General features: G+C 39.5%; 1 protein-coding gene and 1 pseudogene across 1 annotated transcript in view; both read left to right on the top strand.

Moving 5' to 3' along the window:
- The window catches only part of LOC113922351 (integumentary mucin C.1-like), a 69,792-nt gene that overhangs the window by 15,955 nt on the left and 31,612 nt on the right, over positions 1–22,225 (top strand). The gene's annotated exons all lie outside the window — the stretch shown is intronic.
- Positions 15,162–16,022, top strand: LOC113921619 (annotated as a pseudogene).

Genomic DNA, 22,225 nt, shown 5'->3' with positions numbered 1-22,225 from the left:
GCCTGCCATCACATACCCTGGTGTTGTACTTAATAAATATTAATTACATGTTAATTTAACAAATTCACAACTGAAGTTCATTCAAGTTGTTTTGTAGTTCTCCCTTCTATTTCTCAAGTTTAAGAAAATTAATATAGACTCAGGGCTTACAATAGTGAGAAGCCTACTCTGGGGCTTCAGGTGACCTTAAGGAACATTCTGTCCACCCAATTCACACCAACTTCCATACAGTTCCATACAGTTTTGGTCCTTTACCCTTCATCACTGCCAAGACTGGGCAATGCTGGTGTCAAAGAAAATATTAGCAGAGCAAACTCTTGACAGTTTGCACAGCATAGGGATCAAAGTGTGAGAGTAAGGACAAATGGCAGTTGAGGACTATGGTCAGTTTAGGAAAGAAAACAACATGGTCTTCTTTCAGGATACGCCTTAGTTTCTCTTTTAGCTTCCGAGAAGCTTTTCTGTGTGTCTCATTTGTTCCCCACTTTCTTAATGATATTTTATGCTTTCACTGTATTTCTTTGGCCAGTTAATTAAGCTCTTTTTTTTTTTTCCCTAGAAAGACAGGAGCTTTAATTTCCTACTTTCTGAGAGACTCACATTGGCTTACATTATTTTAAATGTAGCAGCGACAGTATGTATCTGTAATTTACACATGAATTGTAGCACAGTTTCCTTTTTATTTATTGGGATTATAAAAAAGTGAAAGTAAATTATGAGATAGTGTTACAGAAGTAGATAATTTATTCTATTTGACATCCTTTTCTTACATCCATTATGCCATGTAGTATCTGGGAAGCTGTGTTGTTCATTTCCAGAGAGAATTCATTTTGTTTTAACGACAAATACAGTTTAAGACCGAAGTAGTTTTAACATCTTAATGTCTTTTTTCTATTGAGTTACCTTTCAATTCAAATGAAATGTGGTTTAGTTGCCTTCTGGCAGTTGCTTCTCCTTACTTCCTCTCTTCCATCCTTTTCTGTTTCTGCCCCCTTCTCTCATCTCAAGTAATGACTATATTCTTCTATTCTATCTTCTAGAAACTTTTCTGTTTCGTCATTACATTTAAATCTAAAATCTTCCTAAAGTCATTTTTTTGTGATAGTAATGTAGAAGTCAAATTTTATTTTATTCCATATGGCTATCCAACTGACCCAGCACCACTTATTTAAAACAAACAAACAAACAAACATACAAACATTTTCTGACGGTTCTGCATTGCCACATTTGTGGTAAAAAAATATATACAGTTCCTGAAATTAAGAATTCCTCATACTGGGGTGGGGGGATGGGTTAGCCTGGTGATGGGTATTAAAGAGGGCACGTACTGCATGGAGCACTGGGTGTTATACGCAAACAATGAATCATGGAACACTACATCAAAAACTAATGATGTAATGTATGGTGATTAACATAACATAATAATAAATATTCTGATTATAAAAAAATATATAGAGAGAGTTCCTTTATTTCTCTTGTCTACATTATGTCTTATTTTCCTGTTTGTCTATTCTTAAACAGTACCACACTGTCTTTTTTATTTTGTACTAATATCTATGTTACTACTTTTTTTAAAATAATTTTTATTGTTATGTTAATCACCATACATTACATCATTAGTTTTTGATGTAGTGTTCCATGACTCATTGTTTGTGCATAACACCTGTGCTCCACGCAGAATGTGCCCTCTTTAATACCCGTCACCAGGCTAACCCATCCCCTCACCCCCTCCCCTCTAGAACCCTCAGTTTGTTTTTCAGAGTCCATCGTCTCTCATGGTTCGTCTCCCCCTCCAACTTACTCCCCTTCATTCTTCCCCTCCTGCTATCTTCTTCTTTTCTTTTTCTTAATATATACTGCATTATTTGTTTCAGAAGTACAGATCTGTGATTCATCAGTCTTGTACAATTCACAGCGCTCACCATAGCACATACCCTCCCCAATGTCTATCACCCAGGCACCCAATCCCTCCCACCCCCCACCACTCCAGCAACCCTCAGTTTGTTTCCTGAGATTAAGAATTCCTCATATCAGTGAGGTAATATGATACATGTCTTTCTCTGACTGACTTATTTCACTCAGCATAACACCCTCCAGTTCCATCCACATCCTTGCAAATGGCAAGATCTCATTCCTTTTGATGGCTGCATAATATTCCCTTGTATATATATACCACTTCTTCTTTATCCATTCATCTGTCGATGGACATCTTGGCTCTTTCCACAGTTTGGCTATTGTGGACATTGCTGCTATAAACATTGGAGTGCATGTATGTCAACGTCTAGTGTGTTGGGGTCCCTGGGTAAGGGTCGCGAAAGAACCAGGACACAGGGGATGCAGAGCAAAGGCAGCACTTGCAACTGCATGCTGTCGTTTATTTCCCACATAGCTATATACTTGTAGCAATCAGATAAGCATAACAATATGTACCTTCACACATAATGGGATTAAACTAACATCTTTGAAAAGGGATACACTAAAGAATTCTCTCAGCCACCCTTCCTCTGGAGACAGCATGTTCTTGTCCTAAGGAGGGACGCCTCTAATCTAGGCAAGAGCCACTTCTTGCAGATCCAGGCATTCAGAACTTGCAACATGAGATAAGGGGAAGAGAACATTTTCTCCTCCTTGCTCAGGTTTGCCTGGCTTTCCTAACTCTCACTGCAGTCCTTGAATGACCCTGGCTCGCAAGGGGCCTGCAAGCCTATGCCATCTCATTTCCCCCTTTTTTCTTTTGTTTTAATAAAATTGCCTTCCAGAGGGTGGCCATAGAATTCTGTGATGGCTTTAAATAGCAAAAATGCAACAGCATGAAGCATAAGATAATAACCAGTAGAATGAACCCCATTCCTCCTGCAGTGTGCCCTAAACTCTGAATGATACCTTTTGGGTTTAATCCCTCAAGTTGTTTAAGGAACAAGTCTGCCAATGTGGCAGTATCTTCAGTCTCCAATGGTCTACCAAACACTTCCTGAATGTTTGTGTGCAAATTATTGATCATGTCAATTGCTGACGAGTTACCTTCCAAGTATCTTTGGATGACGCTCCAATCATGCTGTGACTTATTATATTTTAAATTGGTAACACAAAAAGTCGTAGAATTCCAATCGCAACGCAGCCAAATCTGTCTCTCTAGTGTCAATACCTTCTTCCCTAACCAGCCCACTGTCTGCCTAAGGACATCTATTTGTGTTTGCAAGCGAATATCAATCATAGTTTGTGAAAGCCAAAGATCCCGAGAGTCACGGTGCCAATTTTCCACAAAATGTTTAGTTTGTAAAGATGTATGTAATGCTATACCTGATACCGCGGCTAATGTGGTAACTGTAATCAAACTTAAAACAACCGCTACAATAATGCCAACAAAGCGCTTAGTACGTTTCAGCATCTTTTTGAAGAATTCCAAAACTAAGGCGTCCACGGGATTTTGAGCCCATGGTCGTTCTAGATTTACCGGAAGCCAAATGTGAGAACGTTGTTGCAAAATCATAAGAGAAAATCCTGGCTCAAATTCTATAGAACTATTAATACAAGAATATAGTCGACATTTGGTACAGTTAATTCCATTATCGAAACTAAAATTCCCAACCAGAAATAGATATGGCAGAGGTACACAAGCAGTTACATTCATTTCTTTAAAAATAGTGAAGTTATAAGTTGATGCAGAGTTCGCTGTGCCAGAAAAATTTCCATTGTACATTCGAACAGTCTTAAGCGCAGCTGCAATTTTCCATAAGTGTGTTTGAATATGATCAGGAAATTTCTGATGTGATATACGAGGATCTGCAATGCCGCCATCTCCCCAGGCCATCAATTGATGATTCACCATTGACTCATTCCATTGGCTCCGCGGCAGTATCATTTGTCGCCTCGGCTGAAGATGATACAGTAAGTAAGGCACACATTCGAATTGGTCCTCGACCGGATCCATCTCGCGGGGAGCCAGGAACAGGTCCGTCCATCCTCTGTGGAGACATAAGCATAACCCTTCCCTCTATAAAGTAATAGCCCTGGTTGCCACTCTGCATCTGCAGCCGGTTTAAACCATATATATTCATTTAACGGAGGAGGAGCCGCCTCTCCTTCTATGAAATGCTTTTCTGCTCGGGAAAGAATATCTCCTTGCGGAAGATTCAAGAAATTGAGTGTAAATAGTGCCTGTATCAAAATAGAACGCGCATTAGATTGAGTGAATGATAATATATGATCCTTTTTCCTCCTTTTTAATTTTTTAATTTGCAACTTTAAAGTACTATGCGCACGTTCCACAATAGCCTGTCCTTGAGGGTTGTACTCAATGCCTGTTTTATGCATTATACCATATTGTTTACAAAAGGTTTGAAATTTTTTGCTGCTATATGCAGGGCCATTGTCTGTCTTAATAGTAGATGGTAGGCCCATCACAGCGAAAGTTTCTAATAGATGGGTGATGACATGTTGTGCGGTTTCACCAGCTTGTGCAGTAGCCCATATGAATTGAGAATAAGTATCTATTACAACATGTACATAAGATAATCGACCAAATTGTGTCACATGAGTAACATCCATTTGCCAAAGTTCATTGGCATATGTGCCTCGGGGGTTTACCCCAGCTTTTGTAGTGCGCAGATGTAAAGGTCTACAGATTGGACATTGCTTCACGATATGTTTTGCCTGACAGTATGGAATTTTGTATTGAACATGTAACCTTCCGGCATTGGTGTGTAGTAAATTATGTTCTTCCTCCGCAGATACAAAAGACACCAAAGCGTCCACTTGAGCATTACCATGTGTCAATGAACCAGGAAGATTAGTATGGGAGCGAATATGAGTCACATAAACACGGGCATTCCGATTTTTAAGCAAAGTTTGCAAAAGTAAAAATAGGTTAAGTAAATTGGACTTATGTGAATGTACAACAGCAGTGCATATATTTTTAAGGACTCCTACAGCGTAAGCAGAATCAGCGATGATATTTACAGCGGAGGGAAAATCCTTTAACACTTGAGCAATGGCGAACAATTCATTTTGCTGAACTGAATTAAAGTCTGTATACTGAACCCAATATTTAGTAGGGGTCCAGTAAGCACTTTTAGTTTTGGAGCCATTGGTAAAGACCGTGGGTGCATCAATTAGGGGTTGATCACTGATGATATCCTGAATAACAAACTCTTGTTTACGAAAACAGTCCCATAACTTTCCTTTGGGAAAATGATAATCAATTTGACCAACATACCCTGCTAAAGCAATTTGGAGTTCTTCCATATTTCGTAATAAAAATGAAAATTGATCCTTGGACAAGGGGATAACAATGTCCATAATGTCATAACCAGTTATGGTTATAGCCCTGTCTCGAGCTTGTTCTATCAAATATGCTATTTGAATACCATAGGGCGTAATATTTTTTGAAAAATGATGTTTAGTATAGATCCATTCAATGGGTAACTCACTTTGACCGAGTATAGCCGTGGGATATTGCCATGTATTGAGGATGTATAATTTTAAAGGTAATGAGGGATCAATCCGGGTCAAGAAAGCAGATTTGATTTTTTCCTCTACAATTTCTTTTTAGGTGTCCTATTTGGCCACAACCAAAACACTTCATGTTATCTAGCTGCTTAGATTGTAAGGAATGCCAAGTAGTGGCCATGGTTTCAGCAAACAACTGCATCTTTCGACTCTCTGATGTTACATCCTTACAGGCCTTCATGAAGGTGTTAATGTCTCCTGTATCTTTAATGGGCAATATAATTCTCTTACAATCCTCGTTAGCATTCTCATACGCTAGCAACCTCAACAACTGTTGTCTAGCCTCTTCTCCAATAACAGTTCTTTCCAAAGTTAGTTTCAAACGTGATAAAAACTCAACATAAGGTTCATTAGTCTTTTGAATAACTTTAGTCCATGATCCATAATGCTCCCCTGCTGGCCGAATACGTTCCCATGCCTCCACACTAATCTCCCGTAGTTGGTCATGAATTTCTTCAGGGGTATTAATTTGGGCAGCAACATCAGAATATTGGCCTATCCCTGCCAACATTTGATAATCTATAACCTGTATTCGGGGATTGGGGCTTAATGTGTTCTGACGAGCCCGATCCATACATAGCTCAGAAAACCACATCTGCCATTGCAGATACTCAGGCTCTTTCAGGAGGGCTCTACAAAGGACCCTCCAGTCTTCAGAAGAGAAATTATTGTAATGTCGAGCTAGGCCATTAACTAGCTCCTTCACATAATGTGACTGTGGTCCATATAGAGACACTGCCTTTTTCAAGCGACCGATATCCTCTATTCCGATACCTTCATAATATGGTGCTTGTGCTACTCCCTGGACCGGGGGAGGCCTAATAACAGGAAAAGCAAAGACAGAATTATCAGCCTCGCTCTCATTATCGCTTTCTTCTAGCGCATCAAGCTCAGCCAAGGCAGCAGAAAGGAAAGGATTCTTAAGAGAAAGACCTGGTGCGGGTGGCAGATGTGGAGCGGAGGGTTTTTTAAAGGACTTCTTAGATCCCTCCGCTATAGCCATAACCCGCTGAAAAACCTTAACAGTGATGCCATAGACAGCAAGTGAATGCTTCAGCATTCAAACATAAGGAGTAGAAGTTTCTTGTCCCATAACCCTGTTATTTAAGTTACTCACCCTTCCTGAACGTCCTTCAGGGTCCCTATTCGGGCGCCAATTGTCAATGTCTAGTGCGTTGGGGTCCCTGGGTAAGGGTCGCGAAAGAACCGGGACACAGGGGATGCAGAGCAAAGGCAGCACTTGCAACTGCATCCTGTCGTTTATTTCCCACATAGCTATATACTTGTAGCAATCAGATAAGCATAACAATATGTACCTTCACACATAATGGGATTAAACTAACATCTTTGAAAAGGGATACACTAAAGAATTCTCTCAGCCACCCTTCCTCTGGAGACAGCATGTTCTTGTCCTAAGGAGGGACACCTCTAATCTAGGTAAGAGCCACTTCTTGCAGATCCAGGCATTCAGAACTTGCAACATGAGATAAGGGGAAGAGAACATTTTCTCCTCCTTGCTCAGGTTTGCCTGGCTTTCCTAACTCTCACTGCAGTCCTTGAATGACCCTGGCTCGCAAGGGGCCTGCAAGCCTATGCCATCTCACACGTACCCCTTTGGATCCCTACATTTGTACCTTTGTGGTAAATACCCAGTAGTGCAATTGCTGGATCGTATGGTAGCTCTATTTTCAACTGTTTGAGGAACCTCCATACTGTTTTCCAGAGTGGTTTCACCAGCTTGCATTCCCACCAACAGTGTAGGAGGGTTCCCCTTACTCCTCATCCCCGCCAACATCTGTCGTTTCCTGACTTGTTAATTTTAGCCATTCTGATTGGTGTGAGGTGGTATCTCATTGAGGTTTTGATTCGGATTTCTCTGATGCCGAGTGATGTTGAGCACTTTTTCATGTGTCTGTTGGCCATTTGGATGTCTTCTTTGGAAAAATGTCTGTTCATGTCTTCTGCCCATTTCTTGATTGGATCATTTGTTCTTTGGGTGTTGAGTTTGACAAGTTCTTTATTGATTTTGGATACTAGCCCTTTATCTGATATGTCATTTGCAAATATTTTCTCCCATTCTGTCGGTTGTCTTTTGGTTTTGTGGACTGTTTCTTTTGCTGTGCAAAAGCTTTTTATCTTGATGAAGTCCCAATAGTTCATTTTTTCCCTTGCTTCCCTTGCCTTTGGCGATGTTTCTAGGAAGAAGTTGCTGCGACTGAGGTCGAAGAGGTTGCTGCCTGTGTTCTCCTTTAGGATTTTGATGGACTCCTGTCTCACGTTTAGGTCTTTCAACCATTTGGAGTCTATTTTTGTGTGTGGTGTAAGAAAATGGCCCAGTTTCATTCTTCTGCATGTGGCTGTCCACTTTTCCCAACATCATTTGTTGAAGAGACTGTCTTTTTTCCATTGGACATTCTTTCCTGCTTTGTCAAAGATGAGTTGACCATAGAGTTGAGGGTCCATTTCTGGGCTCTCTATTCTGTTCCATTGATCTATGTGTCTGTTTTTGTGCCAGTACCAAACTGTCTTGATGATGACAGCTTTGTAATAGAGCTGGAAGTCTGGAATTGTGATGCCACCAGCTTTGCTTTTCTTTTTCAATATTCCTCTGGCTATTCGGGGTCCCTTCTGGTTCCATACAAATTTTAGGATTATTTGTTCCATTTCTTTGAAAAAAGTGGATGGTATTTTGATGGGGATTGCATGAATGTGTAGATTGCTCTAGGTAGCATTGACATCTTCACAATATTTGTTCTTCCAATCCATGAGCATGGAACGTTTTTCCATTTCTTTGTGTCTTCTTCAATTTCTTTCATGAGTATTTTATAGTTTTCTGAGTACAGATCCTTTGCCTCTTTGGTTAAATTTATTCCTAAGTATCTTATGTTTTGGGGTGCAATTGTAAATGGGATCGACTCCTTGATTTGTGTCTCTTCTGTCTTGTTGTTGGTGTATAGGAATGCCTCTGATTTCTGTGCATTGATTTTATATCCTGCTACTGTACTGAATTTCTGTATGAGTTCTAGCAGTTTTGGGGTGGAGTCTTTTGGGTTTTCCACATACACATCATCTCATCTGCAAAGAGTGAGAGTTTGACTTCCTCTTTGCCGATTTGGATGCCTTTGATTTCTTTTTGTTGTCTGATTGCTGTGGCTAGGACTTCTAATACTATGTTGAATAGCAGTGTTGATAGTGGACATCCCTGCCACGTTCCTGACCTTAGGGGAAAAGCTCTCAGCCTTTCCCCATTGAGAATGATATTCGCTCTAGGTTTTTCATAGATGGCTTTTATGATATTGAGGTATGTACCCTCTATCCCTATACTCTGAAGACTTTTGATCAAGAAAGGATGCTGTACTTTGTCAAATGCTTTTTCTGCATCTATTGAGAGGATCGTATGATTCTTGTTCTTTCCTTTATGAATGTATTTTATCACGTTGATTGATTTGCGGATGTTGAACCAAACTTGCAGCCCAGGGATAAATCGCACTTGGTCATGGTGAATAATCCTTTTAATGTACTGTTGGATCCTATTGGCTAGTATTTTGGTGAGAATTTTTGCATCCATGTTCATCAAGGATATTGGTCTGTAATTCTCCTTTTGATGGGGTCTTTGTCTGGTTTCGGGATCAAGGTAATGGTGGCGTCATAAAATGAGTTTGGGAGTTCTCCTTCCATTTCTATTTTTTGGAACAGTTTCAGGAGAATAGGTATTGATTCTTCTTTAAATGTTTGATAGAATTCCCCTGGGAAGCCATCTGGCCCTGGGCTTTTGTTTGTTGGGTGATTTTTGATGACTGCTTCAATTTCCTTAGTGGTTATAGGTCTGTTCAGGTTTTCTATTTCTTCCTGGTCAATTTTGGTAGTTGATACATCTCTAGGAATGCACCCATTTCTTCCAGGTTATCTAATTTGCTGGCATAGAGTTGCTCATAATATGTTCTTATAATTGTTTGTATTTCTTTGGTGTTGGTTGTGATCTCTCCTCTTTCATTCATGATTTTGTTGATTTGGGTCATTTCTCTTTCTTTTTGATAAGTCTGGCCAGGGGTTTATCAATTTTGTTAATTCTTTCAAAGAACCAGCTCCTAGTTTTGTTGATCTGTTCTACTGTTCTTTTGGTTTGTATTTCATTGATTTCTGCTCTGCTCTTTATTATTTCTCTTCTCCTGCTGGATTTGGCTTTATTTGCTGTTTTTTCTCTAGCTCCTTTAGGTGTAGGGTTAGGTTGTGTATTTGAGACCTTTCTTGTTTCTTGAGAAAGGCTTGTATCACTATATACTTTCCTCTCAGGACTGCCTTTGCTGTATCCCAAAGATTTTGAACAGTTGTGTTTTCATTTTCATTGGTTTCCATGAATTCTTCCATAAAGAAGAAATTAAATTCTTCTTTAATTTCCTGGTTCACCCATTCATTCTTTAGTAGGATGCTCTTTAGCCTCCATGTATTTGAGTTCTTTCCGACTTTTCTCTTGTAATTGAGTTCTAGTTTCAAAGCATTGTGGTCTGAAAATATGCAGGGAATAATCCCAATCTTTTGGTACCAGTTGAGACCTGATTTGTGACCTAGGAGGTGATCAATTCTGGAGAATGTTCCATGAGCACTTGAGAAGAATGTGTATTCCATTGTTTTGGGATGGAATGTTCTGAATATGTCTGTGAAGTCCATTTGGTCCAGTGTGTCATTTAAAGTCTTTATTTCCTTGTTGATCTTTTGCTTAGATGATGTGTCCATTTCAGTCAGGGGGGTGTTAAAGTCCCCCACAATTATTGTATTGTGGTGAATGTGTTTCTTTGCTTTTGTTATTAATTGCCTTATATAATTGGCCACTCCCATATTAGGGGCATAGATATTTACAATTGTTAGATCTTGTTGGATAGACCCTTTAAGTAGGATATTAGTGTCCTTCTTCATCTCTTATTACAGTCTTTGTTTTAAAATCTAATTTGTCTGATATAAGGATTGCCACCCCAGCTTTCTTTTGGTGTCCATTAGCATGGTAAATGGTTTTCCACCCCCTCACTTTCAATCTGGGGGTGTCTTTGGGTATAAAATGAGTCTCTTGCAGACAGCATATGGATGGGTCTTGTTTTTGAATCCAATCTGATAGCCTGTGTCTTTTGATTGGGGCATTGAGCCCATTTACATTCAGGGTAACTATTGAAAGGTATGAATTTAGTGCCATTGTATTGCCTATAAGGTGACTGTTACTGTATATTGTCTGTGTTCCTTTCTGATCTATGCTGCTTTTAGGCTCTCTTTTTGCTTAGAGGACCCCTTTCAATATTTCTTGGAGGGCTGGTTTCGTGTTTGCAAATTCCTTTAGTTTTTGTTTGTCCTGGAAGCTTTTTATCTCTCCTTCTATTTTCAATGACAGCCTAGCTGGATATAGTATTCTTGGCTGCATATTTTTCTTATTTAGTGCTCTGAAGATCTCATAGCTGTCCTTTCTGGCCTGCCAGGTCTCTGTGGATAGGTCTGTTGCCAATCTAATGTTTCTACCATTGTAGGTTACATATCTCTTCTCCCGAGCTGCTTTCAGGATTTTCTCTTTGTCTCTGAGACTCGTAAGTTTTACTATTAGATGTCGGGGTGTTGACCTATTTTTACTGATTTTGAGAGGGGTTCTCTGTGCCTCCTGGATTTTGATGCCTCTTTCCTTTCCCAAGTTAGGTAAGTTCTCTGTTGTAATTTGCTCCAGTATACCTTCTGCCCTCTCTCTCTTTCTTCTTCTTCTGGGATCCCAATTATTCTAATGTTGTTTTGTCTTATCATATCGCTTATCTCTCGAATTCTGCCCTCGTGATCCTGTAGTTGTTTATCTCTCTTTTTCTCAACCTCTTTATTTTCCATCATTTGGTCTTCTATATCACTGATTCTCTCTTCTGCCTCATTTATCCTAGCTGTTAGTGCCCCCATTTTTAATTGCACCTCATTAATAGCCTTTTTGATTTCGACTTGGTTAGATATTACATCTTTTATTTTTCCAGAAAGTGTTTCTCTAATAACTTCCACACTTTTTTCAAGCCCAGCTAGTATCTTTAAAGTCATGATTCTGAACTCTAGGTCTGACATCGTACTAATGTCAGTATTGAGTAGGTCCCTGGCAGACGGTACTACCTCTTCTTCTTTTTGCTGAGGTGATTTTTTTCGTCTTGTTATTTTGTCCAGAGGAGAAGAGATGAATGAGAGAACAGAATGCTGACAGGTTAACAACGTCTCCAGGAAATATACTCTATACAAATCAGAAAAGACCTGAAACCAGGGGACAAGAAAGGGAAAGAATGAAGAAAGAGAAAAAAAAAGGAAAAAGAAAAAGATAAAAACAAACAAAAACAGAACAAAACAAAAAAAACCAGAATATGATCAAATATGATCAGGCTAGTGCATAGATCAGTGCCACACACTAGAGTCTGGGAGTATTTTAGTCTGTTAGAAGAAAGTGCCTCCTAATATTTTAAAGGAAGAAAGACTTATATATGCACAAAATAAGGGTTGATACAATGAAGGGATGGAAGATGACTGCAAAGATGAAAATTATAAAAGATTTTATAAAAGGAATTGATAAGAAGTTGTTTTTAAAAAGAAAGAAGATTTAAAAAAAAGAAAAAAAGGAGAGAATGTGATCAGGCAGGAGACTAGAACAAAGCCATACACTAGTGATTTAGGGTATATTTTGATCTGTTAGAAGAAACTGTATCTCAAAATTTTAAAGAGAGAACAACTTACATGTATATATGCCAAAAATAAGGGTAACTACTATGAAGGGATAAAAATATGACTCTAAAAATGAAAAATAAAAAATGTTTTTTTAAAAAAGGGATTGATAAGGTGGTTGAAAAAGGGAAAAAGAAAAATTAAAAAAACAGTTAAAAAATTAACTTTGAAAAACTAGTGAATTATGGTAAAAAAGCCATGAATTCTATGTGCAGTATTCCCCTAGCGCTGGAGTTCTCCCATTCTCCTTGATCGGTAAACTTGGTCTTGGCTTGCTGGCTGTTCTTGCTGATCTTCTGGGGGAGGGACCTGTTGCCATGGTTTCCAAATGTCTCTGCCAGAGGCGGAATTGCCCCGCCCTTGTGAGTCCGGGCTAAGCAAGCTGCTCAGGTTTGCTCTCAGGAGGTTTTGTTCCCTGCAAGCTCTGGGTACAGCTTTGGAGGACCAGGGTGAAAATGGTGGCCTCCCAATCTCTGCCTGGAGGAGCTGAGAACTTGGGGCCCTGCTCCTCAGTGCGCCCCCAGAGAAAACCAGTCACTCCTGTCTCCCCGGTCTCCAGCCGCACTCCGTGCTCACCCGGCCTGTGACCGAGCGTTTTTATCTCAGGCACCCGACCCCGTGTGGAGTCTCCAAACCCAGCAGATCCCTGCGGTGCGCTCCCGCGCCGCTCCTCCCGGGGGAGGAAGGGGAGTCTGCCTGGCTCTGCCGCTTGTTGGGTCCCTGCTGGAGGAGCAGTGGCCCGACTGGGCCGCGGATCACAGTTTATGGCCACCCCGAGCTGAGAGCCCGCACCTCAGCTCCGTCTCTGCAGCCGGCTTCCCCGCTCCGATCCCTGGGAGCTCTGCCGCCCTCAGGCACCCCCAGTCTTTCTGTGACCCCGAGGGTCCTGAGACCACACTGTCCCGCGAGGGTTCCACCCCCCCACTTAGCCACTGGAGCGACGTCCCTCAGCGGAGCCGACTTCTAAAAATTTCCGATTTTGTGCTCTGCGGCTCTAGCACTTGCCAGAAGCGGCCGATGGAGGCCCCCTCCCCCGCCGTCTATCCTCCCGAATATCGCCTCAGATTCACTTCTCCGCAGGTCCTACCTTCCAGAAAGTGGTCGCTTTTCTGTTCAGAGTGTTGTTACTATTCTTATCTTCGATCTCCTGTCTACGGCCATACCACCCTGAACGCGCCCGATCTCGTCTTATCTTCGATCTCCTGTTGAGTTCATAGGTGTTCAGAGTGGTTTGATCCCTATTCAGCTGAATTTCTGAGACCAGACAAAATCCAGGTCTCCTACTCCTCCGCCATCTTGCCGTACCACACTGTCTTAATTACAGTAGCTTTACATTGTCTTGATATCAGATAGAGCAGGTCTTCCACCTCTGACTTTCTTTAGAAACATCCTGGGTTTTCTCTCTTCTTTGCCTTTTTTTTTGAGAGGGAGAGAGAGAGGGTGGGGGAAAGGGCAGAAAGAGAGGGAGAGAGAGCATCTGAAGCAGGCTCCATGCCCAGCACGAGCCCGATGCAGGGCTTGATCTCACAACCCTGAGCCCAAATCAAGTCAGATGTTTAACCGACTAAGCCACTCAGGCACCCCAGTCTGTACTTTCTAATTGATTAAATTTTTCTTTTCAGCTTATCTCTGAACTCAGGCAAAGACTCTTGGGGCAAAGTATTCTGTGATATGAACTGAAACTACTTCCTCAAGCAATAACGACTAATACGAGCCAGCAAGATCCCATGTGATTGACCCCAAAACAACCATCAACCTGACTTACTGCCTATCTGCACATACCCACTGACCTTTGTCCCACATTTCCCTTCTATAAACCAAGAAGTGTTTTTAGAACTTTGGAGACAGTCTTTGAGATGTTATTCCGCTGTCTTCTGGTATTGACCTCACTGAAATAAACTCCTTTCTTGTCTCACCATCGCTTGCCTCTCTGCCTTTGGATATTGTCAGTGGCAAGGGGCTGAACCTGGTCTGTTTGGGATCCCTAGAGCCAGGTGCTCCTGCACCCCTGCGCTCTGGTTACGTTGCAGCCCTGAAGCAGGCCTCCATAACCTGTGAATGAACGGATGTGTATGAGTTTTAAAAAAATTCTGTTTACATAAAATAAGAGACTGGCTTGGGAGCTGAAGTTTGTTGAACGCTACTTTGGACAAACAGGTTTATTTATTATACCCAGTGCAGTCTTCTTTTACTTCTTCATTAGTGTTTATTGTTTTCTCTTTAACAATTATTTGCTTATGGGCGCCTGGGTGGCTCAGTTGGTTAAGCGACTGCCTTCGGCTCAGGTCATGATCCTGGAGTCCCGGGATTGAGTCCTGCATCGGGTTCCCTGCTTGGCAGGGAGTCTGCTTCTCCCTCTGACCCTCCCCTCTTTCATGTGCTCTCTCTCTCTCTCTCATTCTCTCCCTCAAATAAATAAATAAAATCTTAAAAAAAACCAAAAACAACAAAAAAACAATTATTTGCTTATATCAATATGCGAATCTATTTTCTTCTGTTGTCTTATTCTTTGTTTCATTTTATTTTTACATTTCACATTTAGAGAGACTATCCATGAAGAATAAATGTTTCTTTTGTATGGAGGTCAGTATTCATTTTTATCTATATATCCATATTTCTTTGCAACATTCATTTACGAGTTCATCTTTTCCCCAGCTTTGTTACAAATCAGATCACTTTATGTTTGTGAATTTTTTAGCCCCCTGGCCTGTTCCATTTTTCTATTTCTCTATTCTTTTTCCAACCCAGAATGTTTATTTAATAATAGAGCTTAAAAGTAAATCTTTATATAAGCTAGTTAATTCCTGCAACTTTGTTCTCCATGATTATCTTGGCTATGTTTGCCCTATGAAGTTTCCTATTGCTAAGTAACAAAATAGGACACAAACTTTGTGTCTTAAAATGATGAAATTTATTGTTCTTTTCCATCTTGCAAGATGGTGTGTGAAAAGGCTGAGAAGCCAGACACTAAAGAGAAGAAACCTGGCTGATGCTGGTGGCAGGATCAAGAAGGGTAACTTCAAGGCTAAAACACCAAAGAAAGGGAAGCCCCACTGCAGCCAAAACCCTGTCCTAGCTGGAAGAATTGGCAGATATTTCCCATTGGCTATCTATTCCAGAAAGGCCATGTACAATAAGAAGTATTCAGCAGCTAAATCCAGAGTTGAAAAGAAAAAGGAGAAGGTTCTTGCTAGTGTCACAAAACCAGTTTGTGGTGACAAGAATGGTGGTACCTGAGTGGTTAAACGTCACAAAATGTCTAGGTATTATCCTACTGAAGATGTGGCTTGAAAGCTGTTGAGCCATGGCCAAAAAAGAAACACCTTTCAGTTAGCATGTGAGAAAACTGCAAGCTAGTGTCACTCTTGGCACCATTGTGATCATCCTCACTGGGCTCCACAGAGGCAAGAGGTGGAGTAGTGAAACATTTGAGTAGTGGCTTGCTACTTGTGACTGGACCTCCGTCCCTCAGTCGAGTTCCTCTACGAAGAACACACCAGAAATCTGTCATTGCCACCTGTACCAAAATTGCTATCAGCAATGTGAAAATTCCCAAGCATCTCACTGATGCTTACTTCAAGAAGTTGCGTACTGGGAAGGTCTTTGACAGGGAGAAAGAGAAATGTGAGATTATAGAGCAGAGCAAGGTTGATCAGAAAGCTGTGGACTCGCAAATTCTGCCAAAACTCAAAGCTGTTCCTCAGCTTCAGGGCTACCTTTGCTCTGTGTTTTCTCCCACAAATGGAGTTTACCCTCACAAACTGGTGTTCTACATTTCTTACAAAGAACCTCATTAAATAACTGATCTATTAAAACAATAATGACAATAATAACAACAAAATTTATTATCCTCCAGGTCTGTGGGTCTGAAGTCAAGGATGGCATTATGGGGCTCTTTGTTCAGAGTCTCTCAATGCTGAAATCACGGTGTCAGCTGGCTGTACTCTCATCTGGAGCCTGAGGTCTTCTTTGAAGCTCATTTGTGTTGTTGGCTGAATTAAGGTCATTCAGGCCTTAGTTATAGGACTAAGGGCCCCATTTGCCTGTTGGCTATTGGCAAGGAGTTGTTCTTAGCTCCTTGTGGTTACTTTCTGTTGCTTATGCGTTTCCCTCTTCATCTTTTTTTTCTTTCACTTTATCATTTATAAAGCCATACAACAGTTGCAAAGAAAGGAAGCAGTTGTACAGGAGTGGGTCAGCATCAGTGTACAATACATTTACGTCCAGGATAAGTAGCACAGGTCAGGATTTATATAAGGTGGCACTTTATCTTTAGAGCCAGTAACAGTGTACTGAGTTTTCTGAGTTTCAAATCTTTCTGACTTTCTTTTCTGTCACCAGTGGGAGAAAGCTTTCCTTTTTAAGAGCTCATGTGATTAAACCAGGCCCACCCAGATAATCTCCTTATGTTAAGGTTAACTGTGCCATATAAACTCGATCATGAGTGTAATGACTCATTATATTTACAGACGTCAGAGACTAGTGCAAGTCATCTTTGGGGAATTACTTTAGAAATTCTGCCTACTGCAGTCTACCCTCTGGCTTCCAAAGATTCTGTCTGTCCCAAATGCAAAATACATTCACCTCCTCCTATGGTTCTGTCATTCTATTTTCAGCATCAACTGAAAGTTCAATATCACATCTAAATGTTGTCAGCTCAAAGATTCCAGATCTCATCATCTAAATCATCTGAATGAGGTGGCTGAAAACCCTGAGCACAATTCCTCTACATCTGTGAGTCTGTGCAATTAAAGGGATAATTTATTTCCTCCCAACATATAGCAGTTGGACAGACATATGATGCTAGCTAAAACATTCCTGTTTAAAAAGGGAGAAAATAGAAGATAAAAAGGAGTCATCAGTCAGAAAGAATTTTGAAATCCATTAGGTTTCTAGGCATGTGGACAATCCTCCCTGGTACTCACCGTGGTTCTGCTGAGTCAAACTTTCTTTTTTATGAAAGGCAGACCGCATGTGATGTGCCTAGCTGTTTAGTTTCATCAGCCTGCTTCCTGGTCTATAGAAATTGGGTTGCCTTTCATTTTTACTCTTTCTTTCTCTTTCTGTCTAAGCTGGAAATGTTTCTGCTAACATAAATCTCTTATAAACCATGTAGGCCTTGTGCGGATGTCATGATGACCCACTTCCCTAGTAGAAAGATACATCCACAAATCTTTTCAATCCCTTCTCTATCTTTGGCTAGGCTGGGATGTCTAAAGGTCAAGGCTCTTAAACTTCCTTTGATGAGCAGCTGAGATCTATGTGGACCCCTTTACTATTTTAGGAGGATTTTTACGTGACTGAATACTCTGGCCTTTTGATCTTTGAGGTTCCAGCAAGAGGAGTCGTGTAGTCACACAGTTAGCTTTTTCTCTATGTCCACTTCATGAGCAATCTGTTAACTTTAGGATCTTTGCTGTCTGGATAGGCAAGAGTTTTCCAAATCCTCTATTCCTGGTTCCTTTTTCTTTAACAATTCTTCCCTCATTTTCTCTCTCCTCTTGCATTTTACTATAAGCAACAAGGAGAAACCAGGCTGTGCCTTTAATACTTGTCTTGGAAATCTCCTTGGCTAAGTATCCAACTTCATCATCTACAAATTCTGCTTTCTGCATAACTGAAGGAGACAATTCCACAAATTTTCTGCCAGTACATGAGAAGGATTTTCTTCTTCCAGTTTCCAATAACATGTTCCTCACCTTTTTCTAAGTCCTCACCAGCTGCCTCTTTTGCATGACCATTTCTACAACGGTCTATTTATTTTTTTGAAGATTTTATTTATTTATTTGACAGAGAGAGGAAGAGAGGAAGAGAGGGAGAGAAGGGGAGAGAGAGAGAGAGAGAGAGAGAGCACAAGTAGGCAAAGTGGTAGACAGAGGGAGAGGGAGAAGCAGGCTCCCTGCTGATATGGGGCTCGATCCCAGGACCCTGGGATCATGACCTGAGCTGAAGGCAGACGCTTGACTGACTGAGCTACCCAGGTGCCCCTACAACAATCTCTTTAAGGCAATTTAGATTTTTCTATCCTGTTCCTCAAAATGTTCCCAGCCTCCAACCCCTACCCAATTCCCAAAGTAACAGTTTTAGGCATTTGCTGTGGCAACATCTTCCTTTTAGGTACCAAACTCTGTGTTTATTTTCTCTTGCTGCATAAGAAATGACCACAGATTTAGTGGCTTATATGATACCTTTTTATCATATCATAGTTTTTCAGGTCAGAAGTCTGACATATTGCAATTAAATTCTCTGTTCAGGGTCTCACAAAGCCAAAATCAAGGTGTCAGTGGGGTTGGGCTCTCTCCTGGAAGCTGTTGGGAAGAATCCTCTTCCAATCTCAGTCACATTGTTAGAAGAATCCTGTTCCTTGTGTCTGTGGTTGAAGGTCCTTGTTTCCTTGCTGGTTGACAGCTGCAGGCCACTGGACCCTCTGAGAAGCTATTCACATTCTTTCTCTCTTCAAACCAGCAAAGTCTTGTGGAGTACTTCTAACACTTTTTCTCTCTTAACTTCCTGTTCTGACATCACCTAGAGAAAGCTCTCTTTTAAAGGCTCATGCAATTAGATCAGACCCAGCTGGATAATCTCCCCATCTTAACATGGACTGTATTATATAATTTAAAATAAGTGCAGGCTTGATAGCTCATCAAATTCATAGCTTCTGACGATTAGGATAGTACATCTTTGGAGGCCATTTTAGAAATTCACCCTACCACAACCTTGAAATCATAGAAGCTACTAGCCAGTTCCCAAAAACAAACTGCCCACATTTTGACCGGAATTTCCTCAAATCTATAAATCAACTTGGAAAGAATTAGCATTTTACAATATTGTATTTAAATATTGTATTTAGGCTGTTTATATGGTTTATCTCTTCCATTTGTTTGTAGTAATTTCTATTTGGAAGTCTAGAACATCTTCCCTTACATGACTTTTTGAGTATTTGATTTTATTAATGGTATTATAAAGGGTATCATGTAAGCAATTCTAGTTTTTTATTGTTAGCATATATAAATACAATTGATTTTTGTATGTTGTCCTTGTGTCCAGTACAATGATACATTTGTTTTTTGATTCTGATGACTTAGTAGCAGATTTTTGGCTATGTTTTATAAATTCTATGCTGTCATCTGTGAGTAATAATTTTACCAATTTTTCTGCATCATTTGAGATAATCATATGGTTTTTCTCCTTTGCTCTGTTAATTAGATGCCCAACACTGGTGATTTTCTAGTATTAATCCCATCTTGTATTCCTAAAATAAATTTGATTCGGTTGCATTGTGTTATTTTTATTTATTCATAACTGGATTTCAGTTGGCAATACATTGTTTAGGATTTTTGCACTTATGACCATGATAATGATTGTCTTGCAATTTATGCTAGTATCTTTTCAGGCTTTGGCTTTTGGTTAACAAGGGTGTACTGTTTTCATGTATTCCCAGCCATAGTTGTATTTCCCAGTCTTACTCAGGGTAGGTTAACTCAGATGAGGCTGATTTACGTGGTTTTCTAATATATACATCTGTTCCCTAAACTTCATTTGAAATTATTGTATACTTAGGACTTGATGCAGTACAGACTTTCTGTTGCACAGACCTGTTCGGAGCTTCCTAGATAGTTAGGAATTACTCTTGCCTCAAAAGTTGTTTCTTTTAGTGAAGTCTTTAATCCTTTCTATACTCTTTTGCTCAGGATCAACAGTGATGACAGAGAAAAAAACTACCAGAATATCGTATGGCACCTAAGACAGTTTTTGGAAAAAGGCTGGCAGGGTACAGAGTAAACACTCTGGATCCTTCAGCAAATAAGAAGATAAACACTGATAGGGTGTGTGTGAGGGTAGAAGGAGTTCTGGGAAGAATACTTCTGAAGCTTTCCAGAGTGAACATGGCACTGTATCAGATGGATATTGGCAAGGAGTCAGAGAGAGTCTGAGTATAATTGTCTTCAAGCTTCCAAGAAAGAAGTTTTAGAATTCTAAAAATACTATGCTAACTGCAAAAATTGTATAAATAAAACAGTGTTAGCAGAGTTTGAAGTGGGTGAGGGATAATGAGATATATGGATAAATTGAATATGCAAAAATATTCAAAGAGACGTAGACAGTAAAAATAGAAAGGCTTTCAAATTTAGAAAAAGGGAAAGGGAAAAATGATAAAGGAGAAAGATATAGTGCCATATTCCCAGAAAGAAAGAGCAAAGATAAAAAGGGATAATACTCAGAAATATCACTCCTTTAATTATTTAGCTTTGTGGAGGAATTACTGTTAATTTGTTTTGTGTTTCCAGGCTTGGAGTGGCCACTCAAAATTAGTGCTTTGTATGTATAAATTAATTTGAAGAAAGCAGTGTCTTCATAATACGGAATTTTCCTATTCATTGATATGGTTTATCCTTCATAGTTTATTTTTCATAGTTACTGCATAGATGTTTTGAGCGTCTTTTAAAAGGTGTATTACTAATTACTTGGTTATATCACTGTTATAAATTGTATCATTAAAAATTCTAATTGTTTTTTTGCTGGTATATATAAATATAAGTGATTTTTGTATAGTTACCTTATATCTTGTAAATAGTTACAGTTTATTTTTAATTCTGAATGTTTTTCTATAGATTCTTTTAGATGGTCTATGAACAGAATTATGCCACTTACAAATAATTAACTACAGTTTCATATTTTCTTTCTATTCCTTTTCCCATCATTTCATTTCTTGCCTGATTGTCCTGGTTGAATTGCTAACACAATGATAGATGACATCCGTCTTCATCTCTGGAGAATGCCTTTAATATTTCCTTTTTTAAAAAAGATTTTATTTATTTATTTGACAGAGAGAGACAGCGAAAGCAGGAACACAAGCAGGGGGAGTGGGAGAGGGAGAAGCAGGCTTCCCGCTGAGCAGGGAGCCCAATGTGGGACTCGATCCCAGGACCCTGGGATCATGACCTGAGCCGAAGGCAGATGCTTAACAACTGAGCCACCCAGGCACCCTGCCTTTAATATTTCAACCTTAGTATGGTGCTTGCTATTGATTAAGGCAATTCTATTTATATTTTTCTAGAAATTAAAAAATAATAAATGGGTATTGAATTTTATCAAATGTTTTTATGCATTAATTGAGATAATCATAATTTTCTTCCTTTGTTCTGTTCTAACTTTGGTAGAGAAAAGAGATCCGGCGTTTATGTTAGATTATATGGAAAGTGAGATTAGGGTGGCAGATGGAGTTAAAATTACTAATCAGATGAATATAAAGTAGGGAGATTATCCTGAATTATTTGGCTAGGCCCGATATAATAAACAAGGTCCTTTAAATATGAAAGAAGAAGGCAGAAAAGTCAATGTGAGTGATGTAGAATGAGAAAAACTCAAACAGCCATCACTAGCTTTGAGAATGGAAAAAGGCCACACCAAAAAATGTGAGCAGACTCTAGAAATTGATTTTCCTCTTTCAGAACTTTCAGAAAGAATGCAACCCTGTCCATATCTTGATAATAGTTTCCAGAGACCCATTTTGGACTTCTGATATCCCAAACTATAAGATAATAAATTTGTGTTGTTATAAGTCACTGTTTAAGGTAATTCGTTATGAAGAAATTGGAAACTAATATACTGACATTGATTGATTTTCCAAATATTAATCATCTTGTATTCCCAGAATAAACTGAATTTGGTGATGTTTAATGCTTTGTATTTATTACTGGATTTACTTTGGTAATTTATTGTTTATAACTTTTGCCTTTATCATAATGATAATGATGATTCTGTAATTTTTCTTTCTCAAAATATCTTTTTCAGGCTTTGGCGTCAAAGATATACTGGCATCATAAAATTAGATTAAAGATACTTCATAGGTTTTTCAACATTTGGGAAGAATTTTCTTCTCTAAATTTTAGGTAGAAAGTCCTGGTGAAGCCACTTGGGGCTGCAGTTTACTTATTGGGAAGATGTAATATTATGAATTCAGTTTATTGAATAGATATATGACAATTTAAATTCATTG

Source organism: Zalophus californianus, chromosome 9, assembly GCF_009762305.2.
Source record: "Zalophus californianus isolate mZalCal1 chromosome 9, mZalCal1.pri.v2, whole genome shotgun sequence".
NCBI lineage: Eukaryota > Metazoa > Chordata > Mammalia > Carnivora > Otariidae > Zalophus > Zalophus californianus.
Note: the sequence above shows the minus strand (reverse complement) of the source record. Positions and strands in the feature narration are given on the sequence as shown.